The sequence below is a fragment of the Pararge aegeria genome, chromosome Z (assembly GCF_905163445.1).
Source record: "Pararge aegeria chromosome Z, ilParAegt1.1, whole genome shotgun sequence".
Taxonomy (NCBI): Eukaryota; Metazoa; Arthropoda; class Insecta; order Lepidoptera; family Nymphalidae; genus Pararge; species Pararge aegeria.
This window is the reverse complement of record NC_053208.1, coordinates 20,144,307-20,152,829: the sequence shown is the minus strand read 5'-3', so window position 1 is coordinate 20,152,829 and position 8,523 is coordinate 20,144,307. Positions and strand designations below refer to the sequence as shown.

General features: G+C 32.8%; 1 protein-coding gene across 6 annotated transcripts in view; it reads left to right on the top strand.

Annotated features, from left to right (window-relative positions):
• Positions 1–8,523, top strand: part of LOC120636213 (coiled-coil domain-containing protein AGAP005037) — a 175,879-nt gene that overhangs the window by 109,176 nt on the left and 58,180 nt on the right. The gene's annotated exons all lie outside the window — the stretch shown is intronic.

Here is an 8,523-nt window from a genome sequence, read left to right as displayed (position 1 = left end):
TATCTACAGTGCAAATCGTTCCACCACGCTGGTGTAAAATTTATGCCAAAGAAATGAATAGCATCGCGATTATGGCAACATATTAACTCAATGTCACTTATAAGTTGTAACCATAAACTATTCGGTAAATGGCCGTAATGAAAAATATTTTTTACTAAAACTGATCTACTTTTTTTTCCTAAAAAGTGAATTACTGCTTGTAAATACTTGAATTTAATTTAAGTTGTAGCTTCTTTGAGGTACTTTAAATTAATTAATGATATATGATAATTAGAGGAAGGAATGAAAGTAGAGATTGCGTTTAACGCGATTTATGTATGAGTGTGTATGTTATGAGGATAGTGATATTGTATGCGTAAGCGTATTTCGACTAAGGCATACTGGACTTATCATGACGATTAGAAAATTTAGTAGATACGCGTGATGAGCATCTAAATGCTATATTATTTTCACGGTCGCGTTTGTAAGGCTTTCGTTAGCTGTTTTACTAATCGCGTGGAATGTTAAAAGTTTATCACAATAATGTTTACAATTTTTTTTGTCATTATCTGTTCCATTATTACAATTAGGTATAGTATAGTTCATATATTTTTTTATTAGGCACTACGTGTTAATTTGCACAAGAAACCCGATAATAAATGAACAACATAAACTGAAGTGAACTTTAGTTTATTTCTCACCATGATAAAACGAGGTCTTCGAATTTACTTGGCCAAAAAGTTTACAGCCTTTATGAAACTATCAAACCCAACAAAAAATGTTTTCACGAAAAAGGTTTAGTAGTTAGTTCAGGGAAAATCCTATTTAGGCAAGTTTATTACTCAAATGCAATAAAATTAATTTCTTTATGCCTTTATATCCGGTTTCCTTAGTTTATTTAGGAAGTTTTTCGTCACGTATTCTTCCCGTATTTATACAGTTATATTTTTAGAAACCTAGCTTAACCTCGCTTCTTTTTTTTTTAAGAAGAAATATACAGGAAGCGTATTCTATATACAGAACCATAATAGATTAAAAATGATAGATTGTGTAGATATTTTCTAATGGCCATTACACTGAAAATTTACGTAAATTTATTTAGGCGCAAGGTTCGCGGGTCGTGACATAGAAATTTTGCGTAGGTATAAACTGATAGATGAAATTTAAAGATAAAATGTTAAAGTCCAATTCAAATATTTCTTTATTCAAATAGGCACATAGACGGCACTTTTGATGCGTACATTAGATGTAAAATATGTCATAATAGGTAGTGAGTTGATGGCGATAACTAAATTCGTTAATTACAACTAAAGCTACGAGGGTTCCAAACGCGCCCTGGTCTAAGAAGCCCTCAACTTGTCATTTAAAACTATTAAAGAAGCAACCTGGTTAGAGCAATCAATATTTTTATCGTTGACGTAGTCCTTAATACTATAAAAGGCCTTTTCTATAAGCTTACGTTTAATACAAACCTTGAACTTTTTCAGAGACATCACGAAGATATCAACTGCTAGTTTATTGTAAAATCTCGTAGTATAATAATACAAGTAACCCAGTTATACATTTATTATAAGTAAGTAAGTAGGTATAAGGATTTAGAAGATTAGGTAAGATTATAATATAATCACTTATTAGTCACTTCGATAGAAAGTGTGATTTTTGACGGTACGGAACAGACACATGGTTACCGACTTTTTGCAGCAAATAATCCGTAATAACCAGTTAGCAAACCGGTTGAATGATAACGAAAGTAACGGATTTAAAGATTACGGGCGCGCATGCTATTATGGCGGACAGTTGGTTACGTATGAGAGAATAGTAATGTGTGATAGAGTTTTTTGATGAGATTCTTTACTATCGATACCGTCTCTGAGAATCTAGATGTTGACTTCTCTTCGTTACCTTAGAACCTTATTTCTCGTGCTTAAAATTACGAGCCGTGCGTAGGTAGCAAAGATCAGCTCCTATAAATCCCTTGGGATAAGCTCCGGGTATTTTTCGAGTTAAAAAAACACTCGCTGTAGCAAATTTCATCATTTATTTTATTTTAATTTTAATTTAATAAATATACAAAGCACATACATCTAGCACCAAAGTATGCTTAGCTTCTGTTATGGGTACTAAGATAAGAGATGAATATTTTTATGAATAATATTCATAAATGCTTATGATATAGATTAAACACCCAGACACTGAAAAACATTCATGTTCATCACACAAACATTTTCCAGTTGTGGGAATCGAACCCACGGCTTTACACCCAGAAAGCAGGGTCACTGCGTCAATCGGCCGAGATATTTGAAATGTACATTTTTCATTATTAAAATGCATATATAATAATATGATATCAAAACATAATCGAACATAAGAAGTACGTATTTTTTTGAGTATAGTCATAAGATTAATGCAATGGTTGAGCGGAACGTTATTAACATAGAAACAGACATTCGCATTTTAAAAGTTACATTTGTATAGTAAGTTTGTATTAATATAGATATGACGTATAAGTTATATTATTATGCTTAAATCTCCGTCAAGAATCATATTATTGAAACTCTATCAGAGTTACGCATAATTAGTTAAATCATTGGCAATTTGATAACTACACGTTGTTCAAACTTTAGATTTTTTTGCGTCTGACTTTTTATATAAATGAGCTATTATAAACCGAAACCAGTAATAGTCAATTAAACTGTCCTTATATAATGTGAAAAATAATTATTCTATTATACTTATGCGTTACTTGTTCCACTAACAAAATTAGCGAAAGTTAAAAAATAAAGCAATTGCCTACATATAGCGACAGACCCGTTTCCATTCTCATTAATGTAAGAGAATATCAAATAGGTATAACCTACATACATACCACTTATTTATGTATGCTATAAAATATAAATATACGTCAATGTTTGAGGTCTAAATATGGCAATAATTGCTTTATGTCGAAACTGATATAAGTATATAGAAGTATATTCTTACTTAAACATTTTTTGTAACCGTTTTGACAGATTACAATCGCACCCACTTTTCGCTCTGCAGTTTTTCTGTAGATAATGGTTCGAATTATTCCAAGCTTTTTAAAATTAATACTCCCTAACTAAGCCGATTAAAAAACTCAGTGTATTAAAGCTCATAATTTAATAGGGTAAGGGCGTAAGGGTACGATTTGTGTAGGTTGAGACTACCTATAATAAAAACTTACAGAAATTTTTATTTTTAATGGGCTGGAAGCAAATCAAGTGTTTTATTTGTAAGCTTCCATAGATTTATTCTTTATTATATCAAACAAGTGACGTCTGATCTTGGACGAAGCTTTTTGGTAGGGATAAACGAATTCCTTTACGTTCCTTTCTAAATTCTTGCAGTCTTAAGATCACAAGATTAAGTGGGATATTAAAAAAGGACTTCATTTGTACATCCTAAATATTATAAGTTTGTGGGCACGCAGCTTTGAATCACTTAACAATCTAAAATGCAAACAAGAAATTGCCTTATTTGCACCGGAATTTCCTATTAATAGTGAAAATATAACTGTAAATATCCAACTTTGATTGGGCGCCAGGTTATTGATTGCACCCGGGCGCTATATTGGCTAGAGCCATGCTATGTAGGTATAAAAAATGTTTTTTTTTTCGGAAAAATGATTTCTAACTGGGAGCATTTCGTCCAGGATGGACAGAATGCTCCCTGTTCCAGAAACATCTACGTGATGTATTTGCGATACTTGTTATTAGTGATTACATTAACACTTAGTTGGGATAATAATGTGATTGTTTAGCTAGTCAAACGTATTCGTTTATCTACATTGAGCTGAAAAACCCTAATGTTATTATTGTAATTTTGTATTACACTATTGTTTGTTTGTGGCTTCTTTTAAGTATAACAATCAGTTTATAAGCGCTACGAACTTAGCACGAAAGAAAGTACATTTATTAATGTTTAGTGCTAGAAACAGTAGGTATATATATATTTAAATAAAGAACCATCAGGTGTCTGAACCACAAGACGGAAATGATAATATCATATATGGTATATACATGAACCTGATTTTAATCTTAGTGTCATCACAAAATAAAGTAACTAACTTTTACTGAAGTGACCAACGCCGCTTAGGATAAAAAATATTTACTAAAAATATAAAATGTAGGTACACATTTATATATATAGATCTTAAATCACATGCAATGTCTCTTGAATATTAATATCATATGATACATATACAAAATTAAAAGATGTACAGTAGATGTAAAGTATTCGGTATACATGACAACAATTAGCTAGGAATTAGGCTCCTTCGAGCATAGCCGTTAATTACGGCCATGTGCAAGGCACACATCCGTATTGGGGCGTATAATGCACTCTCCGGTCCACTGGCGGGTGACCGACATTAGTTTACGAATCCAAAATTGCAACACGATTAGATTAAACACTTTGTATAAACGTTTAATGTTACTAACTTCTGTGAGCAGAGGATTTTGAAATTCCCTACAAAAGATAGATGTCCAGCAGTGAACATCAATCGGTTGAGGTGATGATGAGGACTAAGAAGCTGTCCGACGTGAGACGTGAGAACTTGTAAAAAGTGTATATATAAGTTTCAAATTAGTACATCTAATACTTTAAAGTTTATGCGAAGATATATGAAGCAGATTTTTTTTTGTATAGATCAATGAGATCACAATCAGAAAACTTCAGCTTCCTATATACTTAGTATAGTATACTTCCTGACGTAGGAACAATTGCTCATAAAAACACGTAACATTACTTGCTGAAATTTACCTTTTTCAAATAAATATACACAATAAACAAATAAGTTTTGCGGCCAAAATAAATATGTGCATTTATATATACATAATTATTTATATATCTACACATCTAGGTACGACAGTACGATTACGGAGTATAGTGTAACGTGCTACATTCTAAATGTGATGATTTCCCGGAGCATTCATTTAGCATTCTAAATGTGATGTGATTCGTTGCCCCATATAAAATTTTGCTAATATTGCTTTGCAGGCAATGATTAGGGTTCAACAAATTTGTTCTAATTACCTACTCATATTATTTAAATAACAAGTACCTGATATATTATAATAATGAATTGCTTGTGTTAAAACTGAACGGAAAGAAAGTGTAGGTGCACCAATTGGAGTAGTTCGTATATTATTCTAATTGTCTTTATGTAACTAGAGTTATTGTTTTTTCTACCGAAGACTGCTATTTAGAGCAGCCTGGTTAGGCTTCATAACGTATATATAACTACGTAATCAACCTCTTTTTAAAACTAGATACTAATTGGTAATTAACTACCTTCTGCCAACAACAATTCCGTAATTGGTATATTTTATTTGTATTAGGTAAGTTAAATAATTAAGTTCTAGAAAGTATCGGATTTTGTACCCTAATAAGACACTTCACAAATGGTTGGCTGAAAGTAATAATCACCTAGGTTAGTGATGGGGCTAATTTCCCCTCAGTAGGGCTGAGCGGTCTCCGAACGTACACGATATTCAAATATCGAGATAAGTTCGCCGATGAGTAAACAATTTAACGAAACATTTCGCTCCTTTTTTATACAACTTATTAAAATTTACATGCTGTTTTGAATATAATGCTAAATTTAATCGAATTTGATATATTTGCTTTGTTCTAGTCCGATTTTTGATTTGATCGAGATGCGTAACTGGTCCGATCCACGGGATCGTGAAAACAAAACTTAAATATTTAATTAAATCACAGCTAAATTTCAAATCTACATGGTTTTACAACGGTAGCCAGTGTATGACGTTTTTTTTTCAATAGGCATATATATACGGCAATAACTACGTCGATGCTTAACCTAAATGGCTATAACTCGGTCGGGGATTCCCCCAAAAATCGTTGCTGGTCGGCTTTTTCACTTCTTTCAAAAGTATTGAAACGACTCGTAATCCATTCTGATAACAAATAATTAAATTTTAAATACCTATGCCTACCAATTTTTTTTTCTTGCTTTTGATAGCCCTATTCTGAAAAAGATAATAACAAAATGTTCGAGTAACGGGCGATGCAACGCGGTGGGTCGTAGCATGAATGCGTACGAGACAAAACACACCAAAGTTGTACACGGAAGAAGTCGTTGGGAACTGCTACTTTATTTAAATATCCTAAGAGCCTAACGTCTGTAGCAAGGTTACAACTATAATAAAACTACTCAGTTATATTAGATAAAGAAGTTCAGAATCAATTTTGCTAAAAGTGTACCTACTACGTTATTTTACCTTCAGTATTCCATGTGTGCTCTCGACTCGCTATACGTACCTGTTGCTTTTCACTGATGCGAGCATACATTAAATATTTTAAAAGCGCTTTTTAAATGCACTCGAATTGAGCGTCTCTTTCCGAGCGCCTTTGACAATTCAAGTGTGTAGCTCGTGGCAATTTTGTGATGAGTAGCACAATAAACTCAAATTACTCATCAACTTAATGAATTAACAGGGTTTTTCACTTTATTATGAAATTGTACTCCATTTATTACGTTAATTAATATGTCGGTAAGCCACTTGAGCCCGGTGAGGCAACAGCGCTAAATTAATTGATCGTGTTATTTAAGTAACTGAGTGGGTGTATGTGTATTTGGGTTTTCGATCTTGACATTGCTTCGGAGGCCGTCGGTTTCGGTCATTGTTTGATGATAACAAACGTTAACTATTGGTGAAGGCAAACTGCCACGTTTGTTTAGTGGTTATAAAGTTCAGATCATGAGTTCCTGAGTTCTATTTCTGGTTTGGTTTTAAAGCATTATGGGGTAATGCTGCTGATATTGATTCGATTTTTGTACTGCAGAAGAGGGCTGTTCGTGCAATATATAAAATGGGCCCAAGAGAGTCTTTAAGTGATAAATTTAAATAAGCATAGTATGTGTATATCATTTTATAACAAATTACCAGATGAAATCCTTAAGATGTCTCTCAATAAGTTCAAAGTTTATGTAAAACGTAAGCTTATAGAAAATCCTATTATAATGTTAAAGATTATGTGTATTATAAAAAAGCTCGGGTATGCTCTAACTTCATAGCTCGACATTAACTCGACTGTGAAATGGTGATAACAAAAAAAACCTGGCTAAGTTTGTTGTTGGCTCTTCTTCGATCAGGGCGCGTTCGGAACCCTCCTAGCCCTTTTAAGTTAACGAATGCAGTTATCACCGTCACAAACGTTACGCAACGTAACGTAACGCTTCACAAGTGCCTGTGATAAGGTCTACATGAATAAAACATGTTTGAGTTTTGAATTGTTGGGTAAGAAATGATCCCCGAGTTTGGAGATTGGTGTCCACCTCCGTCCCTAGGAGAGCCGCTTACGATCCCGAATATTAACTCATGCATGAGATCATAGTTTTATAAAAACCCACCAACCCACATTAGACGTGGTCCTAACTCTATATAGGTATTTCCTTTGAAACAAGATGCCGATTTTTAGTTATATCGTTTAGTTATAACTGATTTTACTAGTTATTCATCCCGATATTAAAAATACTTTCGTTAAAAAATTTCAGTACGTTGCAATTTTGTAATAGAATTCAGTTTAAATGAAGGTACAAAGAATTTACCAACAATTTTAATTAGCCTGTAAAATAATCCGTACGTTAAATACATTTCATATTTCAATAAAATATTTCCAATAAAGGTTCGCCAGTTGCCATAGAAAACTGGCAACAATAGGCGCGCAAAATAAAAGAGAATTATTTCAGGCTTTTGCCGGGGATGGTAAATATTTTCCCGTAAAATCTGTACGCCAGGTATTTGATGGAAGCATTATAAACAAACGTTGGTGGTTATGACGCATATTCACTTTATAACATGCCTAGTTTTTTAACCCGGCGTGAGTGAGCGAAATATTAGTAATGCGTATAATATATACCTGAGCCAAGTTAACATTAGGTCCAATAATTTAAACGGATATCTAACTTCAATTCATTTTGTTTTGTTTTTGGTTATCTTTCTTCTTGGAACCTAAATACCGACTTAAACAAAACGTTTTACCCCAAAAGAAATACATATGTATATTTATATATTTACACATCTAGGTACGACAGTACGATTACGGAGTATAGTGTAACGTGCTGCATTCTAAATGTGATGCTTTAGTAATTTTGGTCGCCTTGGTGTGATAATATATCCAAATCAAGTACAAATTTATCCGTTGCCCCATATAAAATTATACCTTTTATATAAACTTTGAACTTATCTAGACATCTGAAGGATTTCATCTGGTAATTTGTTATAAAATGATATACAATTACTAAAGAGATAAATTTAAAAAGATCTCTTAAAGACTCTCTTGGGCCCATTTTGTATATTGCACGAACAGCCCTCTTCTGCAGTATAACAATCGAATCAATATCAGCAGTATTACCCCATAATTCCTTAAAACCAAACCAGGAATAGAACTCACTAACTCATGATCTGAACTTTGTAACCACTAAACTAACGTGGCAATTTGCCTTTTCCATTAGTTAACGAAATTATTTTAAGTTTGACATAATTTTTAAGACACTCCTAC